Source organism: Benincasa hispida, chromosome 12, assembly GCF_009727055.1.
Source record: "Benincasa hispida cultivar B227 chromosome 12, ASM972705v1, whole genome shotgun sequence".
Classification (NCBI taxonomy): Eukaryota; Viridiplantae; Streptophyta; class Magnoliopsida; order Cucurbitales; family Cucurbitaceae; genus Benincasa; species Benincasa hispida.
In genome coordinates this window covers 54,052,782-54,070,155 of record NC_052360.1, presented here as the reverse complement: position 1 = coordinate 54,070,155, position 17,374 = coordinate 54,052,782, and positions in this window count along the sequence as shown.

Below are 17,374 nucleotides of genomic sequence, written 5' to 3'. Positions count from 1 at the left end.
GAACTTGATCCTTCAACAGAATCCAAGCTACCAAGGGGATCTCATGGACTTGTAGATTCGAAGCTCCAACGGTACGTGAATAACTGACTAAACTCTTTAGTCACGAAATCCACCATCTGTTAACTGCCAGACACTCCACTAAAGGCCGACAACTAAACTCTCCTCACTACAAATATATTATGTGTCCATCTTAACTAATCAGCAGTACGACAACCATTCACAGATCGCTTATAAGTATAACGAGGCCAATAACTGTTACGCCTCTGTAGTTACATCTGTCACCTTAAGTACCACTGATCCCTCTAATGAACATAAATCATAGTCCTACTATGACTAGGTCTTCTCTTCCAAAGAGAAGTTGTGGCCACTATGTTCAAGCCTCAGAATCAGCCCTTAAGGGAGCAATCTCTCTACTTATCCCTGCTTTGGGAAAGGAATGAATTCCATATTGTGGATTGAGTTCCCAGCTCCCAGATCAGACAAGTCCCCAAAAAGGTAGGTATGTTGAGTTGGCAATCTGGCCACTTTCACCCATACTAATCAAAGGACCGCCCTTAAAGGTAAGAGTTCACAAAACACTGAGGATTGAGGTCGTGTTACTTATGGTTGTTTAGGTGAGATGCAAGTCTCTAGTATCAACGGTGTTATATACAGAGTCTAGTCATCTCGTGGTCAAGGTCTTATACAAACTTTTTGTATAGGACACCTCCGCTCCACGTCTCCACACGAATGGTCAAGATCAACCATCTGTAGTAGTTTACAACACTTGCAAACCTCTACAAAGCGGGCCGTATCCGTAGCTGTCTCTTATACACATCTAGATGTGTATAAGAGACAGATCTTGCGTTGATCCGAGTGCCTTGCCTTTCTTTTGGTTTGCCCCCACGTGTATCATGTGGACATCCAACTACGGGTAAGTACCTTTCACAACCTAACTCTTATCAACATGGGTTCTCCATTGCGTTGACAGTGGAGTTGTTATTTTCAAATATTATATATATATATATATATGTAAAATAAGTCATGCGATGGTCATAGAATGCATTATAAAGAGAGTTTGAAAGAAAGCTAGCAAACTCCTAACTTCTAGAAATATTTCTTGAGGTGACTATCTTAAGATTTAATTTGACTAGAGTATAGACGAAAGAGATAGAAGCATATTTTTCATCATTGAAATCATACTTGGTAAAGAAACAACATTCGGTAAATTAATAAATTTATCACTCGGAAAATGATTGCAGTAATCAGGGAGGATGTGGTGATAAAGCTTTGAAAAATGAAATACAATGTGATAGCGCACAATTTGAAATAAAGATAAGGAAGAGTACACCCCCAAATTTTGCGCTGTCGCCCGCATTGAGTATTGATGCATCCATTCTTGCGGCGATCTTTGCTTCTGTGGATTGTGATGATGGAATCAGAATATTTGCTTCTTCTTGTAGTAGCTCCGCAATCTTGTACCTTAATCCTTGTAAACGGACAAAGAGAGGGTCAAATGATTTCAAAACAAAACAACAAGTTTTTTTTTAGAGGGGAAAAAAAGTAAAATACAGATAGTAGTAATGTGACGAAGAGTTAAATGTTCAAGAGTTGAGTAAGGGATATTCTGGGTTTTTCAACTTTGCGGAGGTTGTTTTTAGCTGAAAATCTCCTCCGCAATATTCTTTGATCCGTTGTCCATTAACTTTAAATGTTCGACTGCCATCCTCGGTGATTAGTTCCACCGCACCATGTGGAAATACTTCTTTGATGATGGAGGGACCAGACCAGCGTGATTTTAATTTTCCTAGGAAGAGCCGCAATCTTGAATTGAAGAGTAAGACCTTCTGCCTGATTTGGAGGTTTCTAGCGCATATGCGTTTATCATGCCAGCGCTTGGTGCGCTCTTTATAAATCTTCGCATTCTCATATGCTTTGATCCTCCATTCTTCAAGCTCGACCAATTGCAGTTTTTGCACTTCTCCTACTTTCTTTAAATCAAAATTCAGTTTCTATACCACCCATAATACTTTATACTCCAACTCCAAAGGCAGATGACATGCCTTGCCAAATACCAACGCATAGAGAGACAGACCTATTGGTGTTTTAAATGCGGTCTGGCATGCCCATAATGCATCATCAAGCTTCATGGCCCAATTCTTCCACAAAGATTTTACTACCTTCTCAAGTATCAATTTAATTTCACGATTGGACACATCAGCCTGGCCATTTATTTGTGGGTGGTATGCAGTGGCCACCTTGTGGAGAAGATTGTACTTACGCAGCAACTCATTTATATTGTGGTTGACAAAGTGTGACCCTTCATCACTTATGATGTCACGGGGAGTGCCAAAATGAGTGAAAATAATTTTCTTGAGGAACTGGGAGACTATCGCCATATCACTTGCGGTGCATGCAATTGCCTCTACCCACTTAGAAACGTAATTGACGGCCAATAAGATATAATTCTTGCCATGCAAAGGAAGGGAATGGTCCCATGAAATACAATCCCCAAACGTCAATAATCCACATCAAGTAGTGTTCATTGGCATTGCGTTCTTCCATGAAATGCTACCAGGTGGCGTTGTACACGACTACATTTCGTTGCGTAGTTCAGCAAAATCTTGAATAATGAAGGCCAAAAAAGAATACTTTGCAAAACTTGGCTCCAGTATGTTGTCCTCCAAAGTGGCCCTCCATAATGGCGAAATCGTGGCACATATGACAATATGCAGTTGTTGAGCGCATTTGGTTACGGACATAAGTTTGAACGATATTTGGTTTGCCCTCTTTTATACAGATTCGGCTCATCCCAATAATATGGCTGCATTTCATGCTTGAGGCTTCTTCTGTTGTGGATAGTTTATCCTCAGGAATTGATTCACAAACCAAATAATTTAACGGATTCTGCATACCTAGAGCAATCTCATGTGACAGCTGCCTCGTCCAGGAAACGCAGCACCTCACTCAGATCGTGCGGTCAACCCTGAATTTTCCAGTTGGAAAGTGACCTGCGATTTGATCTCGTCCCCTCGAATCAATATCGATATCAACATTCTTTAAGAGAAGGAACCCATCTGAGTGAAACCTTCGGCTTTCAATCAAAATTATTTGATTGATCGGCCGGGATCAGTAAGTGAAAATGAGACCTTGAGGTCAAATAGATATGCACCGAAATTTTGTTCGAACGCAAAAATCACAGCTAGGAGTTCTTTTTCAGTGGTGGTATAATTGACTTGAGCAGGGTTCAGAGTTTTACTCGTATATGCGATAGGGTGCAAAATGGTTTTCTTCTTTTGTGCTAATGCGGCTCCCATCGCATACCCGCTTATATCACACATGATTTCGAACGGTAGTGTCCAATCCGACGCAACCAAGACGGGCGCGATAATCAGTGCATCTTTTAAAACTCGAAATATGTTGAGGCAATTGTTGTCAAATTCAAACCTTCTGTTCGCCTCTAACAATGCACTTAGTGGTCGTGCTATTTTAGAAAAGTCCTTGACGAATCGTCTGTAAAATTTAGCGTGCCCCAAGAAGCTCCGCACAGCCTTCACGCTTGTTGGAGGTGGAAGCTTTTCAATTGCGTGGATCTTTGCTTTGTCCACCTCCAACCCTTCTCAGGAGACTGTGTTCGAACACTATACCCTCTTTCACCATGAAGTGACATTTATCCCAGTTGAGCATCAGGTTCGTCTCTTCACATCTTTTTAGAATTTTCTCCAAATTTGCCAAGCAGACTTCATAAGTGTTCCCATAAATGGAGAAGTCATCCATAAATATTTCCACTGAGTCCTCGAGATAATCTGAAAAGATCGCCATCATGCACCTTTGGAACGTGCTTGGTGCATTGCAGAGGCCAAACGGCATGCGGCGAAAAGCGAATGTCTCATATGGGTAGGTGAATGTGGTCTTGTCTTGGTCTTTAGAAGCTATCATGATTGATTGTACCTGGTATATCCATCCAAAAAGCAATAAAAGCCATTCCCTGCTAGTCTATCTAGCATTTGATCAATGAATGGCAGAGGGAAGTGATCTTTCTTTGTAGCCGCATTCAATTTGCGGTAGTCCATACATATGCACCATCCAGTGATGGTTCTTTGTAGTATTAATTCATTGTTCTCATAGGGAACTACCGTCATTCCGCCCTTCTTCGACACACATTGCACGGGGTTGACCCATGTGCTATCTGCAATGGGATAGATAATGCCCGCATCCAACCACTTGATAATCTCCTTTTTGACGAATTCCTTCATCGCAGGGTTAAGTTTGCGTTGATTTTCAATAGTTGCTTTGTGGTCGTCCTCAAGACGAATGTGGTGCATGCAGTACGCGGGGCTAATTCCTCTGATGTCAGTGAGCTTCAAACCAATTGCTCGCACATGTTTCTTGAGAATGCTCATCACTGCATTCTCTTGATCTGCGTTGAGTGCAGAGGAAATAATCACTAGCAACTTCTCATCCTACCCCAGAAATACGTACTTCAAATGTGTTGGTAGGGCTTTTAGTTCAAGGGTTGGTGGTTCCACGAGAGAAGGTTGCGTTATTTTTCTTTCTTCTTTTGGCTCTTCTTCATGCGTTGCGATCGATCCTTCTTATTTGTTTGTTTTTGCTACAATCGTATTGGAGGCTACTACGGATGCGTTGGCATCCTCTTCGTCACACTCTTCATCAGACTTTTCTTTTTCAATCAAATTCAGGTCATCATTAGAATCTTGCAGGTCTTCCTCATCAGGAAATTTCATGGCATGAATTATATTAAACTTGATCTTCTGTCCGTTTATGCTCAAAGTGATTTCTCCCTTGTGCACATCAATTTGAGCACAACACGTTGATAGGAAGGGTCGCCCCAAAATGATGGGCACATCTTCTGTCTCTTATACACATCTAGATGTGTATAAGAGACAGGTTTAGAATGATGAAGTCAGCTGGTAAAATAAATTTATCAATCGTGATCAGCACATCCTTCACCTTACCTTCTGGATGAACCAGAGATCTATTTGCTATTGGAGAGTCACGGAGGTGGGTACAAGTTGCCCCACATTTAATTGTCGAAAGGTTGACAGCGACATCAAATTTATGCTGGCCCCCGAGTCACACAGGGCTTGCCTAATGTAGAGTCCTCCTATGGAGCAAGGAATAGTGAAGCTTCCAGGGTTGCTCATCTTCGGTGGGATAATAGATTTGGAACTTTGCGTTAATGCCACCGTGGCAAATTTTCCAGTGCCTCTTTTTTTAGTTACCATGTCCTTCAAAAACACTGCATAGGCAGGAATTTCCTAAATCGCTTCACTGAAAGGAATGTTAACATGTAATTGCTTTAACTTAGATAAGAAGCGTTGGTACTGTACCTCTTCGTTTTTCTTCTTTCTTAACCTCTGAGGGAAAGGTGGTAACTAGACTTTTACGGTTCCTGTTTCATTCGACTTTGAGGTCGATGCAACCTCAGGTTCCACTGCTTCATTCTCTTTTTCTTCTTCTTGCGTTACCGCAATCTCAGGCTCAGTTGCGATGGAAGTTGTTCTACTCTAATCCTTCCTTTCTCCCTCCATAGTCTTTCCACTGTGCAATGTCACAGCCTGACATTGCTCCTTACCTGATCCCCCTGGAATGCGTGGAAACTCGGTTGAACTTGGCAACGTCCCTTGCGGTCTACCTTTCAGCTCACTCGCAATTTGGCCCATTTGCAATTCCAGGTTGCGGATGGATGTAGCATGACTCTGAAGCACTGTCTCGTTTTTCTCTATATATTGCTTCAATAGGCTCTCTAGAGAGGAAGATTGTGTTGGTTGTTTTGAGCTACTTACTTAATTGCTCAGTTGACCGTTGTTGCATTGAAAGAATCCTAGTGGCCCTTCTTTCTGCGCCACTGATTGAAAATTTTGTTGTTGATTCTTCCAAGAAAAATTAAGGTGGTTTCTCCACCCAGGGTTGTAAGTGTTTTGAAAAGGGATTATTCTTTACAAAATATACAGACTGTGGATTTTGCGTGTAATCCTCCATCGCATGCCCATCACCGCAAGTCACACACCTTGCGGTGTTTTGACTTATTGCGTTGATTTGCCCACCGTGCGGTGTTGGGCTACTAATCGCCATTCTTTGAATCGAATTCATCATTGTAGTCATTTGGTTTTGTAACAAAACAATGGCACCGTTATTAGCGTCAGAATCTTTGAGTCTCAATCTCTGGTCACTCTCCCGCCAATCTTCATGGTTCTTGGAGATGCGGTCCAGAATATTCTTCGCCTCCTCATAAGTTTTGTCAAGCAGACCACCAGTGGCTGCTGCATTGGGAACGGTCTCCTCATAAATTTGAAGGCAGTCTGGTAGCCCATTATGCGGACAATCTTGGACCAACCTTTTAAACCTTGCCCAAGCGTCGCTGAGCAATTCGTCCATGTCTTGTTCAAAATTAGTAATAAGCTTTCTTCGTCTTGCGTTCTCGGTAGGTGGAAAATACTTTTTCACGAATTCTCCACTACCTGCCCCTAAGAAGTAATCTCTCCTGGTTCTAACAAATAAGCCCATTTCCTAGCCTGATCATAGAGAGAAAATGGGAATAACGTTAATTGAACTTCTTCAGCAGAGATGTTCGAAAACACAAAAGTTTTACAGATTTCAATAAAACTTCGGAGGTGGGCATGCGGATCTCTCCTGGTTCAAAGGTCTTTAGTAGAGTGCCCGACAGTTAACAAATTTAGTAGATAATATGCTCGACAGTTTTGGTAGCTCAAAAGGATTTAGTTGAGAATCAGATTTTGGGTTAATTTGAAATGTTCAAATTAATAAGAGAGAATTTAATTATATATGATATAAATTAATTCAATTATATATGATATAATTGACATGATGTATATGATACATTACAGTTTAATTGGAGGAACAAATATTTGAATATGATTCAAATATATTTTCTATGAATAAGATTCATAGTTGTTACATTATTTAATATAAATATTTAAATGCCATAAAATAGAGAAAAATAACTATAGTTTATATTGTATATGATGCAATATTAAAATTATAGGTTACAAATATAATATGATAAGTTGGTTATCATATTTATTTATATTCTTAATTATTTGATAATTGATCCCTTTTTCTCTCTAACCATCTTAGTGGGAGGTTAGTTGGTTTTTTATGGTAAATGGAATGAATAAAATAAGATTTTATTATATTCTAGAAAAGAGTTACGCGAATTGTGGAAATTCTATACGATACGTTGAGAGAGCCTATACGATAGTCTCTTCGCCTAAACGATTGAAGTAATTTTCTATGTGATAGAGTGTGTTCTTCCTTCAATCATCTTCCTCCTCTAACCTCCTAAACTCCTTCCTAACCCAAATAGCCAGAGCCCACCACTCCTGGGTTCTCACCCCGAGAATACCAAGGTTACCATGTTGTAGTGTCCTCTCCCTTTTGGTTCCAGTTCTTGTTGCTGTTCGAGGAGTTTTGTTGTTGTTCGAAGCATTCGTGATTGTATGAGGGATTTACTTGAAGAATAATTCTTCAAAGGTATAATCTTTAAACCCTTATTTCTTATTAAAAAAACATGTTTAATTTATGTTTTGATGCATAACCTGTACTGTTTTACTGTAAATATTTGTTTCAATCAAAATGGGATTTCAACGATCTGCTTCTACTCATAGGTTCTTTGTAAAATGAGTTCCTTCAAATCCTTCACGCGACCTTCCTGCCTCCCCCTTTAAATTTATTTTTTCGAAACCCCTCAGCTGCCAACCCACCCCCTCATCGCTACCTATGCCGTGCGCCGCTTGCTGTTCCCTCTTCTTTGTGTCACTGCTCGTCCCTTTGCCCAGTAGTCCGCATCGCCGCTTCCTTTTGCAGCCCCCTTCTTCTTCGTTCACGCTGCCCACACCCTATGTTCACTATCAGCCGCTACACGTCCGTGCTACAACTTGACAAGTAAATTAGCTGTTGCTGCCAGCCGATCCCACTAACCGCTACGGGATTCACCAGAGGTTTTTGTTTCCTTTGGGATTCACCAGAGGTTATGTTTCCTTCGGGATTCACTTGAGGTTATGTTTCCTACGGGATTCGCAGAGGTGGTGAGCTCCTTCCGGACTTCACCAAATGTTTATGTTTCCTTCGGGATTCACTAGAGGTTGTGGATACTTTTAAACTACAGTAGGGTGGACTCAACTAGTCATTTATTTTTCGTTCCATGATAACTAGAGGATTATGTACATCCCACTAGAGGATGGCATCTAGAGGACATAGATGCTTAGCCCGGGGGCTACTTACTAAGCATTTTATACTCATCCTTTTCATGCTTATTTTTTTCAAGTGAGGGTAAGGACACGTCGGTGAATGACAAGTAGAATCTGCGATCGGGCTACTGGGACGAGTCATATGCTTCTACTCATGTTTTTAAGATTTTCTTTTCGTGTTTTTAATTTCTGGTCTTCATATTTGGATCTCACAATTTTAATATTTGCATTTTTTACTTTTAAGGAAAATTTCTAGATTTGTTTTATGATTTTTTTTTTTGTTGGGTATCCTGTGACTTGGATTTCAATTAATTTATTTTAATGACATTATTTAATTTACATTATTCATTTGGTTTTCATTAAGCTATGAATAGATATCGTTTATTTCATGCATGCATGTTTATAGTAACGACATAGCTTAAATCCTAGAGAGTTGGGTTGTTACACTTGGTATTAGAGCCCATGTTTTGGGTTCTGAAGATTGACTTACTACGTGAGTCTAGTTAGTCTCTGTGACTCAGTAACAGATTCCTCGTCATCGCCAAGTATGTTTTACTAGTAATAGTTCTCAGTATGTAATGCATGAGACTAGTTGATGTAATGCTTTAGTAAACATGCTTTCTTGATAAGGTATCTAGTAGGAGTTGATCTTTAGGTACATGTCGGGACATGGAACCTAAGCTGAGAGTGAAGAGGACAGTTAGAAGAGCGATTCGAGACCCCCCAGTGCAACACCCACAAGTCCAGGACCCTCCCCCGTCAGGGGTGCAGGAAGAGGGAGCCGAAGGAAGTCAAATGTCTCGACACCTAAAAACCCACCTATGGCTCAAATGGATGAAAAGGTGATGGAAGCAAGAATTGGGGAAGCTGTTGTATTATCCTTGATGAAGAGAATACAAGACTTGATCTGTAGTACAACGACAGGGCAAAATGCTCAAAATCAGACTCAATAGGAATCGATACCAGCACCTGAACCTAATCGCAAAACCAGAACATGCAGAACCTATCCCTTAAAGCTAAAACCTTGAGAGATTTCAGGAAGTTTGACCCTCGTACCTTCGATGGGTTGTTGAAGGATCCAAAGAAGGCAAGGATGTGGTTATCCTCTATTGAAACAGTCTTTCGTTACATGAAGTGTCAAAAGTAACACGAGCTCCGATGAGTAGTTTTTGTGTTGACAGAAAGACCGAAATATGGTGGCATTCAGCAAAGAAGATGATTGACACAAGTGGAGGACTTGCGATGTGGGATCAGTTTAAGGAACGTGTTCACGAGAAGTATTTCTCTGCCAACACTTCGTATAGCAAGCAAGCTGAATTCCTGAATTTGAAGCAGGGGTTATGTTAATAGAAGAATATGAGCAAGAATTTGACAAGTTGTCCCACTTTACCCCTGAGCTGATAGCCACTGAGGCAGCGAGGATAGGGAGGTCCCTTCAGTGTCTGAGGAGTGGATTGTGAGATATAGTGCATGCTCTTGACCTCAAGACTTACATTGCGGAACTGCAAGCAATCATAAGTATTGACACTGATTCCCAGAAGAGATAAGAGTACAACAAGTCGTAGAATTGGGACCTCTATAGGTCAGAGAAGGAAGGCCAAGCCGAGAGCTTCTGAGCCTCAACAAAATAACCAAAATACGAGTAATGCTTCACATCAGTGGGCACAATAGGGCTCTCAAGTGGTAACTGTTAGAGAAGATAAGCCGGTCTGTTCAACTTATGGTAGACACCATTGGCGACGTTGTTTGACCGGTACTGGAGTTTTTCCACTGTAGCTAGAGGGGGCACATGTTGGAGAAATGTCCAAGGAAGAATGTGTATAAAAATAGGGGCCAACCTTCAAGGTCATATCAGGGAGGCCCAAGCCGTCAATAGCAACAGGGTAGAGTGTTTTCCACCACTCGGCGTGAGGTCAAGAAGTTCAACACAGTTGTGATAGGTACGCTTCCCATCTTGGGAAATTATGTGTTAGTTTTGTTTGACTCCGGTTCATCGCACTCATTCATATGATCAACATTTATAAAACATGCCATGTTAGGATCAGGACTCTTACAATATGCTCTGTCAGTTTCCAATCCATCAGTAGAAATCATGTTAGCTACTGAAAAGATAAAGGCATGTCAGGTAGAAATAGTGAATCATGCCTTAGATGTGAACCTGATAGTTCTAAACATGCATGATTTTCATGTGATATTGGCCATGGATTGGCCAGCTGCTCATCATGCCAGCATAGACTACTCTTACAAGGAGGTTATTTTTAATCCTCCTAAGAAAGCCAGCTTTAAGTTTAAAGGGGCTGGGACTGTGGTCTTGCCCAAGATGATTTCAGCTTTGAAGGCCCATAAGTTGTTTGATCAAGGTGCTTAGGTATCTTGGCCAGTGTGGTTGACACTATAATGGTTGAGGTCTCCTTTACTTTAGAGCCAATAGTAAGAGACTACCCAGATGTTTTTCTAGAGGATCTCTTAGGTTTGCCGTCTCAGCGGGAAATAGATTTTGCTATCGAGTTGGAGCCTGGCACAACTTCTATCTCGAAGGCTCCATACAAGGTGGCTCCAATTGAATTGAAAGAGCTTAAGGTTCAGTTACAAGAGTGTTTGGATAAGGGTTTCATATGCCCAAGTATGTCACCGAGGGGTGCACCAGTACTTTTCGTGAAAAAGAAGGATGGATCATTGTGTCTTTGCATTGCCTACAAGGAGTTAAATAAAAGTGACTATAAAGAATAAGTACCCACTTCCTATGATTGTTGACTTGTTCGAGCTATTGAAGGGAGCTACAGTGTTGTCCAAGATTGATCTTCAGTCAGGATACCATCAGTTGAGGATAAAGGACAATGATATACCCAAGACCGCCTTTCGTTCCAGGTATGGGAATTATGAGTTCATCATAATGTCGTTCGGTTTGACGAATGCTCCAACAGTATTTATGGACCTAATGAATAAGATGTTCAAGGAATTCCTTGACACTTTTGTGATAGTTTTCATCGATGATATCTTGGTTTGTTCCAAGACAGAGGCAAAACATGAGGAGCATTTACGAAAAGTTTTGGAGACTTTGAGGGAAAATAAGTTGTACGCTATGTTTTCTAAATGTGAGTTTTGGTTGAAGCATGTGTCCTTTCTAGGACATGTGGTGTTAAAGGAAAGAGTCTCTATGGATCCCGCAAAGATTGAGGTAGTTACGAGCTAGTCATGCCCAACCACAGTCAGCAAGGTGCACAGTTTCTTGGGGTTAGTATGCTACTTCTGGCGGTTTGTGAAGGATTTGTCTCGTATAGCCACTCTCTTGACTCAGTTGACTAGGAAGGGAGCTTCTTTTGTCTGGAATAAGGCTTGTGACAATAGTTTCCAAAATTTCAAGCAGAATTTAGTTTCAGCAACCGTTCTTATAGTATCAGACAGATCAGGCAGTTTTGTTATCTATAATGATGCCTCCAAGAAAGGATTGGGATTCATGCTAATGCAGCAAGGTAAAGTAGTTGCTTATGCCTTTTATCAATTGAAGAATCATGAACGAAACTACCCCACCCATGATTTGGAATTGGCAGCAGTGATTTTTGCTTTAAAGATCTGGAGACATTATTTATATGGAGAAAAGATACAGATTTTCACCGACCATAAGAGTTTAAAACACTTCTTCACTCAAAAGGAGTTGAACATGAAACAGCGTAGGTGGTTGGAGTTGGTGAAGGATTATGATTGTGAGGTTTTGTACCATTCAAGAAGCGAATGTAGTAGCATATGCTTTAAAAAGGAAGGTAGCTCATTCAGTAGCCCTTATTATTAGACAGACTCATTTATGTAAGGATCTTGAATAGGCTGAGATTGCAGTAGTAGTGGAGGAAGTCACAACACAGTTTGCACAATTGTCGGGCAACCTAGTTTAAGGAAGAGGATTATCAATGCTCAGTGGAGTGATCCTTACCTGGTTGAGAAAGTTTGCAAGGAGGAGTCAGGGAAGGGTGGTGAGTTCTCTATACTCATGGAGAATGATTTTCTTTAACAGGGAGGCTTATGCATACCGACAAGTAGTGACCTTAAGAACAATTTGTTGTTGGAAGCTCATAGTTCCCCATTTTCAATACATTATGGCAGTACCAAGATGTACCAGGACTTGAAGCATTGCTACTGGTGGAATGACATGAAAAGAGAGATAGTTGAGTTCATTAGTAAGTGCTTGGTATGCCAGAAAGTGAAAGCTCTGAGGCAAAAGCCAGTAGGTTTATTGCAGCCCTTAAGCAGAAGTGGGAGAATATGTCTATGGCTTCATTATGAGGTTGCCCCGAACAACAAAGGGTTTCACCATAATCTGGGTTGTAGTAGACAAACTCACTAAGCTAGCACATTTCATACCGGGGAAGCCTACTTTTTCAATAAATAAATGGGTGCATATACATGAAGGAGGTGGTGAGATTACACGGAGTACCTATGTCCATTGTGTCAGACAGAGACCCTCGTTTTACATCTCACTTTTGGAAGAGTCTTCAAATTATTATGGGTACTTGATGCGTTGTTTTATGTGATGAAATAATGGAATGAAATGCAATGATGGAAATGCGTTGAGCAACAAGTTTTCTTATTGAAATCCAAGTATAAACTCCACTGAGTTTCCTGGTAAGTCCAGGGTCGAACTCAGGGACTAGGGAAAACAGTATGTGGGGATAATTTTCAAGAAGACTTTGCGGTAACTGATAAATTAAAGAGTTGGTTTTGGGTTGTTATATGCGGTAACAAAAGTATGCAGCAGATTTGAGAAAAAGATTGATTATGTGGTAGATACACTGAGTATGCAGAGGAACAGGTTGAGAAGGTCTTTAGCTAGCGTTTCCCGAGGATGCGTTCAAACTATGTGATCATGCTACACTCATGCGACAGCAAATCATTTTCCAATGCAAATGCAGTGCTCCTAGTTCTAAGAAGCATGTGTTGCATGTAATAATGTCTATAGAGCTAATTCTTAAGTCTCTACTTTTTTCCAATGCGATGATGCAAGATGCACACAAAGACAAGGTGACTGCATACAATCATATCCTATCTCTAGGATGCATGTGATTCGTTAATAGCAAACAATGTTTATTCCTAAGCTCCTATCTCTTGATTATACGTTCAATCTAACTCTCCTGAGCCTAGATTCTAACCTGACTTTTTCAAGCCTAGATTCTGTCCTTAGACTACCCTCCTGAGTATCCCTAATGGACGAATGAAGCATACATAATACAAGATAATCGCATAGATTGAAGATCCCCAGTTATGCTAGCTAAATGCTTCTCAACCCATTTGACAGATTTAGCTACTGATGCGTAACAAACAGAGAGTGAGCAGATATAGAGAAGTAAATTCCATTTCTATAGATAAGTTTAAGTACAAAATGACAATGGAAAATAAGGATAGAGAGCCTGGTAGCAATCCCTTGCTTCCCAAGGCTTTTACACTGTCAACTCTATTCTGTTCAAAAGATATTCCTGCTTCCGTAGGAGCTGGCCCTCTCTCTGATCTCGACACTTCCGGCACTCTCCCAAGTTCACCGGAATGATCTATCGGCACAATCTCGCTTCTCTCGCTTCCGCTTTAAATAAAAGAAAAACTAAGAACAAGGATATTCTATCTAAGGGAAAATTCTCTAACTATCCGAACTAGACGAACTAATCGAACCAGCTGAACTCCTTCACTGAAGGTTGCCTTTGGTATTTATAGAGCTTCTGGGTGAAAGGCTTCTTCTCTCTTATAATTGCACAGATGGGATGGCAATAATTCTCTGTCTGATGCACAAAATATTTGTCATCGAAAAGTTGAGTGTACTTGTTACAGTAGTTTGTTAACGGCTTATCAACTTAATTCGGACTCGACCGTCACCAGCGTTCTGTCCCATCGTGATTTATTATGCTTTTCACCCAGATGCACCCACCAAGTTGCAGCGGCTTTATGCGGCAATCCTTCTTCAACAGATGTTTGCGAGCACAAATCACCGCAAAGCCTTGTGGTAACGCTGCGCTCGACCGTTGCTTCCTTGTGATTGCATTTTACGCTTTGCGTCAACACATATTTTACACAAAAATATAATAGTTAACTGTTTTTATGCGATGAACGTATGCGATCGCAATGTTACAAACTTAATGCTTTTTGGACGCAATCCTATATATTTTATCAACGTAACCCTGCATTGTTTAATAACTTAGCACTGTAATAACGTGCAATTCTGCCCGTTATCGGTACTCAATTAGATTTTAGTACGACTTTTCACCCATAGATTGACGGATAGACAAAACGTTTGAACCAAATTTTGGAGGATATATTGCACGCCTGTGCGATTTAGTTTTCAAGAAGTTGGGAATCTCGACTGCATTTGACATGTTGCCATTTGAGACCCTATATGGAAAGAGTTGCAGGTCTCTAGTATGTTGGGATGAGGTTGGTGAGAGGAAGTTGCCAGTACCTGAGCTAGGACAAACCATGAATGAGGTAATGTAGAAGATTAGACCTCGTATGCAAACAACTCAGAGCTGATAGAAAAGTTATGCAAATGTTAGGCGTGAAGACAGAGAGTTTGAGACTGGTGATAGAGTGTTCTAGAAAATGGCACCTATGAAAGGTGTTCCGAGGTTTGGAAGAAAGGGAAAGTTGAGTTTCGATTTATTGGGCCTTTCGAGGTTTTGGAGCGAATTGGTCTTATAGCTTGTCGATTAACGTTGCCACCGTCACACTCTTCAGTTCATAATGTTTTCCATGTTTCGATGCTGAGGAACTATGTGACAGATCCAACACATGTAGTGGACTTTGAACCATTACGGTTGAATGAAAACTTGAGTTATTAAGAGAAGCCTTTAAGAATCCTCGCCAGGGAGGTGAAGATGTTACACAACCGAGAGATAGCACTTGTGAAAGTTCTATGGTAGAATCACCAGTTCGAGGTGGCTACTTGAGAGCGAGAGGATGAGGTGAGAGCCCTGTACCAAGAGCCTTTTTAGGAATGAACTTTCCAAGACGAAAGTTCTTTAAGGAGGAAAGTGGCACCTATATAGATTGTAACAGATCCAACACGTGCGTGTGTGTGTGTGCCATCGCTCGTCCCTTCGCCCAGTAGTTCGCACCATTGCTCGCCTCCAGCTAGCCCCCCCACACCTTCATCTGTGCCGCCCACGCCCTTTGTTCTCTGCCAGCCGCTACACGTTCGATCCGCTACTTAACGAGCAGATCAGTTGTTGTCGTCTGCTCATCTCTCTCTCTCTCACTCTCGCCACCAGTAGATCATCTTAAATCCAGTCGTCGATCTCACTCTCTAGCACGCTGCTCTGTCCATCTAGTTTTAATGATTTTTCGCCGCTGCTGGTCTACCATGCAAATTTCGGTCACCATTTTTTTGTCATATTTTGGATTTGGGGTAAGATCCATTTTTTTGGTCGAGTTTTTGAAGAATTTTGGGATGCCCAGTAAGTTTTAACTTTGATTTGTTCATATTAAACAGGGTTTAATGTTAGGATGAGATTTGGAAAGAAGGGTGTTACTGTCTGTTTGGTTCATGACAAGAGCGGGCAAGGAATTGGTAAGGCTTGTGGTCCTTGTTATTGGTTTATGGCACCCACTAACTATTGAATTAAATGTTGGCTTAATTCTGGTATTTTGAAGGTTTCAAGTCGTCGTCCGTTAGAATTAGAATCTGATTAAGGGGAGATTTTGGAGTTGAAATCTTGGGAATGTTTGTAGATCAAGCTTCGTTTGGGTATGTTGATTCGTGATCATTGGAGTAAATTTTGTATGTTTTGGTTTTGGCTCTAAGGATTGAAATTGAGTGTTTGTGTTTGGGTGATAGAGGAATTAATTTAGGATTTATTTTGTTGGAGACTATTTGCTTGGATTAACATCTGAATTTAACTTCGAGGTAAGTAATCTTACTACTGGAACTACCTGTGTGTCAGGCGATGAAATTTCAGCTTTCGTTTGAGGATTCTGAGGTTGATTATATTGAATTACATGAGGTTAAATGAGTTGCCTTAATTATATATGCAAAATGTTATGAATGCTAGCATGGACTATGTTATAGTTATTTATATGATTGGTTGGATGAACTATAAATATGATAATTGTATTTGTATGTTGTGGGACTATGTTTATGACGCATGTTATATTTATGTTAGTGATAGTTTCACTTATCGCTACTTAGATACCTACTAGAGGTGGTGACTTCCTACAAGATTCACCAGAGGTTTGTGTTTCCTTTGGGATTCACCAGAGATTGTGTTTCCTTCGGGATTCACTAGAGGTTGTGTTTCCTACAGGATTCACAAGAGGTGGTGAGCTCCTTCGAGATTTTATCAGAGGTTTGTGTTTCTTTCGGGATTCACCAGAGATTGTAGGTACTTTTAAACTACGTTGGGGTGGACTCAACTAGTCATTTATTTGTCGTTCCATGATAACTAGAGAATTATGTACGTCCCATTAGAGAATGACATCTAGAGGACATAGATGCTTAGCCTGATCCTCAGTAGTGAGGTTACTTACCGAGTATTTTATACTCATCCTTTTCATGCTTATTTTTTTTTCAAGTAAAGGTAAGGACGTGCCAGTGAATGATAAACGAAATTCGTGATCAGGCTACTGGGAATAGTCATATGCTTCCGTTCATGTTTCCAAGATTTTATTTTCTTGTCTTTAATTTATATTCTTGATATTTGGATCTCACAGTTTTAGTATTTGCATTTTTTACTTTTAAAGAAATTATCTAGATTTGTTTTATGATTTGTTTTTGTTGGGTACCCTGTGACTTGGATTTCAATTATTTGATTTTAATGACATTATTTAATTTAAATTATTCATTTGGTTTTTATTAAGCTATGAACAAATTTCGTTTTAAATTTCATGCATGCATGTTTATAGCAACGGCCTAGCTTGAGTCTTAGGGTGTCGAATCATTACATACTACACTCTTACAAAATTCCATGCTTCGTTACACATAACAATAAACTGATGAGTCTGGTGATAACTTTTGATAAGCTAATTCCTGTTGAAACTCAATAGCAACTAGGTGGGGAGAAACAATTATAAAAGGTTGAGCTAAAATGCCTAGTGAGTGGTGAAAGTTTATAGGAAAATAATTTGAGAAAATTATATAATTATACTGAATAGAAATTTGAGTTCTGTAAACAAATATGAATCATGAGTAATTT